Source organism: Zalophus californianus, chromosome 13 (assembly GCF_009762305.2).
Source record: "Zalophus californianus isolate mZalCal1 chromosome 13, mZalCal1.pri.v2, whole genome shotgun sequence".
In the NCBI taxonomy this organism is placed as follows: domain Eukaryota; kingdom Metazoa; phylum Chordata; class Mammalia; order Carnivora; family Otariidae; genus Zalophus; species Zalophus californianus.
Window position 1 is genome coordinate 2,402,269 of NC_045607.1, and position 9,604 is coordinate 2,411,872.

General features: G+C 63.6%; 1 pseudogene; it reads right to left on the minus strand.

The window, feature by feature from the left end:
• Positions 1-1,514: 1,514 nt before the first annotated feature.
• Positions 1,515-8,198, minus strand: LOC118356217 (annotated as a pseudogene).
• Positions 8,199-9,604: the final 1,406 nt, after the last annotated feature.

A 9,604-nucleotide genomic window follows, 5' to 3' on the forward strand; every position in this document is an offset into this window, starting at 1 on the left:
AATGACGTGGCACTCAAGAGGTTAAGTGCCTTCTCAAGGTTTAATTGTCTCTTTGCAATCCTGGCTTCTGGAAGGAAGGTCATTCCCAGGAGGACCCAGGTTCCAGGGCTGCGAGGCCCAGACACGGTGAGATCCTGTGCTCCGGGGCCAGCAGGTGCTCACGTGGCCACTGTCCCACGCCCAGGGTGGGGTCGGGGCTGAGGGTGGGGTCCTGCACTGGCTCCCCTCAGAGCAGGGGTGGCTCAGGGAGCCCCAGGCCAAGCACAGGCTCGTGAGCCTCAGGACACGGCTCCCTCCAGGAAAGGAGAGAAAACCACGCCCGCGTTCCCGGAAGGATCCCGGACACGGCACGCACCCCACATGCTCCAAGCTCTGTGTGGTTCTTAGACCAGCTAAGCGCCCCCCGAGGGGACCCTGGGGGGCAAGGAAGGTGGGATCCCCCTTGGGCCCTCCCAGATTCTCTGCAAGGAGACCACAAAGCCACAGTGGTCACAAGGGGGCTAGGGGGACCCGAGGAGCAAAGAAGCGCCAAGTGCCAGCCGTTGCGGGGACCCACTGCCCAGGCTGAGGATGCGGTCCCCTCCGGGCGGGGAGGGTGGCGGGGTGGGGAGAGAGGGCTGGGTAGCCTGCTCGGCAGACACTGGCTCCTGGGCTAATGCCTCTTAGGGCTCTCAGATGGCCTGCCCACTCACGTGGCACCTGTCCCCGCCCCGGGGGCCGGCTGGCCAGGTGTGGGGTGGCCTGGCGCTGGACACTCCGGGCGGAGCGCCTCTCCCCGGGCAGCTCAGAGCACCCGCACGTGCTGCCTTACGCCGCCTCCGGCTTGTTCCTGCTCAGGGACCGCCAGGCCTATGGTCAGCCCTGCTCCACGTCGGAGGGTGTCTCAGTGAGAACCAGGGAAGCCGGGAGCGGGACCGTGAGGCCGAGTGGGGAGAGCTGGGCCCGGGGCTGGGGCCTGGGACAGGCCAGGTCACCTCTGAGCCTGGGTCAGCGGACACTTTCTCACGGGCTGCCTGGGGAAGATTTTAGGGCTGGTGGTCGTGGTCCCATGGTCTGTGTCTCCGCCACTCTGCTCTGTCAGCAGAATAAAGGCCACGGGACCACCGACCGCGGCCACCGAGCACAGAGGCAACGGGGCACGGCCACAGGCCCCGTGTGCCGACTCCTGACCTGAAACCCCCAGAAACACCCTCAGCGCCCACGGTGGGGCGCGAACAAACAAACGGAGGCGGCGTGACCAGCGGTCGGTCGGTCGGGGAAAGGCAAGCGATGGGGGCCCACGTGTGCCGAGCGTGGAAGCAAACGTCTCTATTGAGAAAGTGCGTGGCTGCCAGGATCCGGGGTCCCTGCGCTCACCCTCGCAGATGGGAGACAGGGCGTTAGTGCGGGTGAAAGGCACAAAGCAGAGAGGGTCCCAGAGGGAAGAGGGTGAGGGCCCCAAGCCCTTGCTCCCTCCCCTGGGAGCGACCAGACCAGCCCTGGCTGCGGCCCCTGTGTGCGTGGACCGCCCTGCGCTAGACGGGCCGCACCTTCATCTCTGACACCTTGTAGATGCAGCCTTTCCCCGACTTCCGGTTCCTGCCGTTTGCAAAGGTCTTGTGAGCCCCCCGGAGGTAGAGACCGATGCGGTTTGACAGGTGACACCGTGAATAGCACCAGGCCCCCTCGCAGCGCTCAGCACGGTTTTCTAGACTTGAGTCGTTGTCCTGGTCCTTGGTGGAGAAGGCGAGGTTGTTGGGTTTGACAGGGAGTCCCCTGCACAGAGGGAGAGTGGGCCGTTTTACTTGGATCCTAGGTCTAGGCAGGAACGTGTCCTGTCCAGGGGTGCAAGACGTGTACTGCACAACTCTAGGGGGTGCCGGGGAACACTTGCTCTCTGGTACAGTGGCCTTGGCATCCGTCATCCCCTCTGTCCCTGCCAGCTGGCAGGCACCCTGACTTGGAGGGAGGCCACTTGTGGCCCTGGACTTCTAGGTTGCTCAGCAGACAGCCCCAGGCACCATGAAGCAGGAACTCAGCTCCACAGAAATGGGCCACATTAGCAGCGGGCCCCTGTTGGTGTCAATAATGGCGGTAAATAAGAATACCAGTTCTCCCGGACTTTGTACTAAATGGGTCACACGGACTTTGTTGGCACCATGAGGTGCGGGTGACACTTCCTTCACCTATGGATGGATGGAGAGCCACGTCTGGCTGCCGCCACCTCTCTCCCCACAGACGAGGCAGAGCCAGGAGGGGAAGCAGGTCCCCTCTGCACTGCAGCCCAGGCCCCTCGGCCCAGGGCGGACACTCAGCCGCGCCGCCCCCAGCGAAGGTTCCCGGGACCAGCCTGTACTTCTCGGCCTCGCCCGCCATCTGGAATGAGCTGTACTTGGCAAATCGGCGGTTACCCTCGACGTCCACGAGGTCTACACGGAGCTCGTTGGTTCCTGGGGCAGAAAGGCTGTGAGGTCCCAGCAAGAGGGACCCTCTGTCTCCAGGGCCGGGAGGTGGGAATTTAGGAAAGCGTGTAGGGACTGTCTGAACTTGGCAGGCAGGGAAGGTCTGCACGATCATGGAAGAAGTCCTTGGTTATATGAAGGACTTGAACACCACTTCCCCAGAGTCCTTCTACTGCACCTGTAATCCCCTCTTCCTGTTCATCTGCTGGAACACGACGCTACTCTACATGCACGTGTGCATTTTCCCGGCGGGCTCTGACATCACTCGCAGACCCCTGCCCTAACCGCAGTGGCGTCCCTGCATGTGGGAAGGTCGGGTACCCGCTGGAGCAGGTGTTTCAGGAGTCGGCCAGGGCGGACTGGGCAGGGAGGGGAGATGGCCCACGTGGCCGCCTCCCCAGGACAGCGACAAGTGACGCTCTGGGCAGACGAGCCCGAGGGTAAAGACCCTGCCCTCATCCAGACCGTGCAGGCTGGGGTGCATGCCTGCCAGGGTCCTTCACCTTGGTCCTTACGTGACCCGACCTGATGTGTGAGACCACGGCAGGCCTCCCACGCATGGGCCGGGGGGCACAGAACTAATGGGTCCCGCTCAGATGCACCCCAGCAGGAGGAGGGGTGTGTTCCTCAGCCCCGCGGGGCCAGGCTCAGGTCCGGGGCAGGTGGAGGTCAGGGACGTACCCTGGGCGGTGAGGGCGTGGATGTTGTCATTCCCCAGCTAGAACTCCCCAGCTGACTGCCGAAGCCCTTCTTGTACACGGCCCAGTCTCGAAAGAAATCCACGGAGCCGTCGCTCCTTCGCTGGAAAAACCTAGGGAAGACGAGCAGGCTCGGGGACCGGCGCCCGGCTGGGGTCCACGGCTCAGGGGCCCCACCACCTTGGAGGAGGCCTCGTCGCTCAGGGAACACCCCGACCGAGAGCCTGGCATGGCTGTGGGGCTCATCTCAGACCCCAGGGGTGTACTGAGCCCACGTCCGAGGGAGGGGAGAACTAGAGGAACAGAGAGGGTGGGTGACACGTCCTAAGCCAAACAGCTGGAGGTGTGGGCTCCTGTCGGGCCGCGCCCCAGAGTCTGCACTCCCTCCCGTAGAGTTCGCCCCCCACCAAGGTGTCTGGTTCGCCCCGGCCTGGGCCAGAGGGTCGGGTCAGCCTCACGGGGGATGTGGACAATTTGACAAAGGCCACCCGAGAGTGTCCCCCCTCGGGCGGCCGAACTGCTCTGTGGGATCCCCAGGCAGAGCCCGCCCTCCCCCTTGCTCCACTGGGCGGTCTCCGGTGCCGACACTCACGGTCCAGCCCCCGCCGTCTGTGTCCACGTCACACAGCACGCGCAGGGGCCGGCAGCCGGGCAGGTAGACGGTGTTCCCGCCGCTCAGAAAGTGCCCCCTCGTGAGCAGCTCCCTAAGCGTCCGAGGCGCTGGGGACGGACCTGGAGGCTGATGTCAGGCAGGGAGCCCTGGGCGGGGCGATGATGGGGGGCGTCTACACGGATGGAGGGGGACCCTGGGCCTGGACCGACCCCGAGCCGCGGGTCGCGCGGCCGTGATGGCCATCCCCCCCTCCCAGGCCCGCCCCGCCTTAGTCCCTGGACCCCTGGCCTTCAGGGCACATTTTAGCTTCTTGAGAACATTGCCAGGTGCTGGCTGCCCATTGCTGAGTAGCCGAGGGAGGGAAACGTGTCTAAGAGCGTGTGGTCCTTGGATTCTGGAAGCGGGGCAGTGTGGGGCTGGCCTGTGGGCGGCGGGAAGCGTGGGGAGGTCGGCGGCGTGGTCAGGCACCTGCGTCACAGGACTGATGCGCAGGCTCTCCTGTTTGTGGGGAGAGGACGCACCCATCACGGTCTGGAAACGGGCGCCCCCGTCCCCTTCAGCCACAGGTGCTCGGCGGCCGGCATACAGAATGCAAATAGGATCGGGATCTGTCCGGGGCAGACCGTCCAGTCCCAGGGATGGGCTCCAGACTGCCCGTGCCTGGAAGCGGCTCTGCTGGGTCCCCCGTGTCCAGCCTGGGCTGGGGGCCGTGGGGCAGCGCTGTCACTCAGGGTCACTGTGTGCACCCGGTGCCGGCCATCTCCTGAGGGCCCCCGGGCCTCAGTGGCGCGGGTATGGACTCGCCCCGGTCTCTGGTCGCTGTCAGCTCCACCCGCTGTCCCTCCGAGCCTCCGCCTGGGGAGAGCGCTGGGGCCTTGGGCATTCGGGTGTGCGCCCCATTCCTGCGCTCTTGTATGGGCACGGAGCTCCTGACTGTGTTTAGAGTTTGCGAATTGCTCCTCTGACTCTTACAATTTGGTAACGAAGTGAGAATGGATAGGAGGGAAAGTCTGTGAAGCGTCCCCAGTCGGCAGTAATGTTGTCCCACCGTCACTTGGGTCCAACGCGGGCAGACGCTGGGCTCGGGCCCTCGCCGACCGGGCCATCAAACCGAGCCCTGAGCCAGACCTTGCACGCCTCCCACCGTTTCGCTGACAGAAGAGGGACTTGGGTCTGAGCCCCTCCCCAGGGGAAGCTGCCAGCTGACTGTGGCTCTGGGACCCCCACGTGGACAAGCCTGCCGAGGCGCCCCCAGGACCGCGAGCCGAGCTCCCCTTTCTCCCCGCGGTCTCCTGGAGAAGAGACGGGAGGATGGGGCCCCCGATGCGGGGAAGTGTGGTCGGTGAGAGGCCGCGTGAGCGCTCTGGGCACCACCCAGCTGCTCCGCCCTCAGGGGCCGGCGGGAAGCACAGCGGGGGCCGAGCCCCAGGCCTCCTGCTCTGGGCAGCACACCCTCATTGCTCTCTGGGTCTCCAAGGGTTCAAAGGCCAGGGTCTCCAAGCCGGGGAGAGGACCCCGAGGCCTGGGATCCTGCCCCCGGGAAGGAGAGGGCACTGTGGGCCAAGTTCCTGGATCAGGACCCTGCTCATGCACCAGCTCGAGGCTCCCTGGGAATGGAAATGGGTGCCGTCCCCCCGTCCCTCTGTCTGCCCCCCGTCCCACCCCGTCTCTCCCTCTGGCCTCCTCCCTGGCTCCCTGTCTCCCTGAATCTCTGTGTTCCTCTCTCATCTCTCTAGGGACAGAGCCCGGGGTCCCCCGAGGGGTCCTCGCTCTTCCTCACGTTGTTACGTTTGGGTCCCGTTGGTCCTGCCTTCCCAGGGACTCCAGGGGAACCAGGTGCTCCTGCAAATTCCAAGGACACGGGCATCAGGGGCAAAGGTGCGGCCGCCACAATTGCATGTGAGCTCTCTGCCCCAAGTACTGAGGTCCGCCCAGGGCCACTTCTCCACAGAACTGCTGCCTCGGGGTGGACGGAGCAGCCCCGGGCACAAGGGTGGGGACCAGGCCGTCACCTGGAGCCCAGGCCCCAGGCCCGCGCGGATTCCTGCCCCTGCTGAGCTCTGTGTGGTGGGCCCAGGCCCGTGCCGCCCTCGCCGAGGCCTGCCGTCCAGTCGGGGACCCGGGTCTCGGGGCACATCCTGGGAGACCCCCTCCCCCTGGTACCCGCAGGAGCCGGCCACGCTCTCCTGCAGTGGGGTCCCGGGCGGGGCGAGCCAGATTGGCCCCGTGCCCAGCGCCCGGCTAGGGTCCTCCCGAGCCCCTCCACGTAGGGTCTGACTCCACCCAGAGAGGAGCCACGTGGCTCTGACACTGGCTGTGCACAGGGCCAGGCCTGAGCTCCAGCCGGAGGGGTGGGGAGATGCTCAACCCCGGGTGTAGCTGGAGAAGAGCAGGGCCCCCGTCACCCCACCCCGCGCCCGCTGCACCTACCTCTCTCTCCGTTGACCCCTGCGTCTCCCTTGGGCGCCGCGGCCCCGGGCAGCCCCGGGCAGCCTCGGAGGATGCTGAGCTTTTCGGAGCCCCCAGCCCCACCACCTTCCCCTCTGCAGAGAAACACCAAGTGACAGTCGGTGCCTTCCTCCTGGGCCTGGCGGCTCAGCAGATCCCGCAGACGGGCGGCTGACCGAGGCTTCTGCCTGCGTGGTGACCTCGGGCCGGGGCAGACCTCTGGGGACCCCTGAAGGTCAGGCTGGAAGTGGGCTTTTTGCCTCTGGTGTAAATAGACTTGCTCTATCCCCCCTCCGCCCTGCTGTGGGTGCTGGTCAGGCCCGAGGGAATGGCCTTGGGGCCCCCCTGCCTGAGGGTAACCCAGCTCCTCGGTGCAGTGTGTCCCGGGACAAGTCAATCAAGCCCTCTGGGCTTGCGTCCTCTGAGCTCCAATGGACAGGCGGAGCGCTATCATTAGACATAGCCGCATGTGTATAACCTGAGCAGGGTCCGTGGCGTTTACTAAGAGCTTCCCTGAACACTGGGGACTTTCAGTAAATAATAACGATAAATAGTGAGAAGAAACTTGGGGGATTGGGGGTCAACATGGAAACTTCACCCCAGACCTCAGGCATGTGCTCACAGAATTTCTGAGCCAGAAGGGGGCCCTGTGGGTCGCCTGGAGAGAGGCGTGTTGGCTTCAAGGACACAAGGGGCCACCCACCCGGGAGAGGAGGTTTATTGACTTCGTGGAGTTTCATTGTGTCGCTGATAAACCTAAAACGTCCTCGTGCGAGGCTTGAGGCCTGGGGATGGCCCGAGGCCGCCTGGACACCACAGGCTCCTGCAGGGGACAGGGCTGTGCCACCATCTGGGGTCTCTTATGTCCTCACCTCACTGTCAGAACAATGTAGACTTCATTTTTAAAATTTGCTTAAGTTTTTCTTATTAAAAAAGAATACTTGGCAATTTTAGACACATTAAGAAACAAGACATGTTTAGGGAAACAAACTGTCCCATGATAGCCCCTGAAGGGTCTCACGTGTGTGTCGGGCCTCGCGCCCTGCAGACCTCTCTCGGGATCCTGAGTGTCAGTCACGTTCTCCGTCCCGCCAGCCCTGGCTAGCCAAGGCACGGTGTGGCCCTTGGACACTTGGTAGCACACCTGTGCCTGTCCCGCCCGGGCCAGAACCTCCCACAGCTCAGTGCAGGTGGGAGGGCTCATGAGAGCCGCCAGCCAGGGAGAGGCGTTCCGGAGCCTGCCCTGACCTGCCACCTCAGGGACACCGCGGGGCTCACGGTGTGAGGTCCCAGCGCCATGCCAAGGCACACCGTCTGACCCGGGCGGCATTCCGCCCTCTACCTTTGCACACAACCCACGGGGTGGGACTTGACGATCGCCCCTGCTCCTACGTCAGGTGATTGTCCCCTTGTTCCTGGACGCTGCTGATTGCCCCCTTGGTCCTCGACCCTGGTGATAGGTCCCAGGCTCGTGGACCCTGTTGACCTCCCCCCTGCTCGTGGACCCTGGTGATCGCCCCCCAGCTTGTGGACCCTGGTGATCGCCCCCCGGCTCGTGGACCCTGGTGATCGCCCCCCGGCTCGTGGACCCTGGGGCCCGGAGAAGAAGGAAGCCTCTGCAGGGTCCTCTGCCGACGGCACAGGCCAGGGTTCGGGCCCAGCGGGTCTGACTTCAGAGCAGTGCCCATCACCTCTGGGTGAGGCTGCCTCTCCTTTGCCCAATAGCCTCCTCTTCTGGAAAATGACACGTAATGTGTGCTATCACGAGGAATATGAAGGAATGTTGGCGGCGGGCCGAGTGCGAGGCTGGCATGCAAGTGGAGGCTGCCGGCTGGCCGAGCACCGGATCCATGTCCGGACGGCTCACCCGGCGTCTGACTCACCGGGACAGGTGTCGGCGGCGGCGGCCCAGGCCCCAGTGCACGAGAGCACGATGGCGAGCGTGATGGCGAGCGTGACGGCGGGTCCGGCGGCCGCAGCAGCTCCTCCCTGCTCCATGGCTCTGGTCTGCGCGGCCGCGGGAGCGCCCTGGCTTCTGTGAGGCCCGGCCGCCCACCTTGACCGCTGGCTTGCTTTCTCACACCGGTGGCCACTTCCTCCTGAGGCCTGCGCGCCAGCCGGGGACGACACAGCCTCACACCCTACCTAACGAGCGTCCAGTGTAATGGGCCTCGCTTCCTCTGGGCAGGGACACTGTCCCCAGGGGAAGGCCCCAGGCCGTGTGCAGGGAAGGGCCAGCCTGCCTGTTGGTGTCTAAGGAACGTCCTCTTGGGGGTTGGCCAGGGAGACGCGCAGGGAAACTGGTGACTAAGCTGCCCCGGGCGGCTTAGCCTCCGGGCCCAGGTGCCGTCGTACTAGGGGCAGGAGAGGGGCAGGCCCTTGGGGAGACGACCTGGCTTCAGGAGAGGGGACCCGGCTTTGGAGGAACCTCAAAGGTCTGGTGGTCTGGGACCGCTGTCTGTGTGTGGGGTCACCCCTGGCCTCCTGGCTGGCTGGCAGAACTCCCGGAGGGGTGGCGTCCAGGCTCCTGGGGAGAACCTGCCTTCCGGTGGGTGAGGCCGTTCAGGGAAAGCCTCCCCTCACGTATCCTCTTTTTCAAGGGCCCGCAATCGCTGATTAAGCCACAGGCCAACGTGGCCTATCCTGGGGTGGCATGTCCTACTACCGTCAACTCGGACTGGTCCGTGGCGGGGAGAGGCGCGCTCCCTGGGGACCCGCGGGAGGGACGTCCCTCAGGGGCCTGCTCTCGACGTTCAGGGCAGGACAGACGCAGACAGCCAGGCCACTGGCTCCACGAGCAGGGACTGTCCTCCCACAGGGTGTAGACAGGTCGAGGGACCAAAATGCACCATGCTGAGAGTGTAGCGTAAAGCAATCCACGGCAATTTGGTGTTTTGAGTATTGGCAACATTGAAGAGAATCTGGCCTGTTAGCACAACAACGTGCTAATCTAACTGAAAATGGGACCTTGAGGCTCGGACCTGGTTGGGGATTTTCTGAGGAAATAGTCCTGTGTATTTAGCTCTGAAACAGGTAAGAGACCCCTACATTCCGCACATTCACCTATTTGCACGATTAGACTTCTAAAAATTAGCTGATGCCCCAAAGCTTCCAATAATGGCAGACAACTAACTGCTAAAACACAAATTGGGATATATTTATTTTGCGAACACGCTGATGATGATTTCAGCTGAGATTTCTTAAGTCAGGGAATGGAACAAGGATTTCTCATAGGCTCCTTAAAGACAGTCATGAAAATGTGCCTCTTATATACAGGGTAAATCAAACTTAAAAGCTTAAGGAAACCACTGGACTTTTGAAGTGACAATTGTAAGTACTGAACAAATCCCATGTGAATTCACCGTAAAGACAGTAGCCTGAGGAGTGGTCATCTCTGTGCAAGA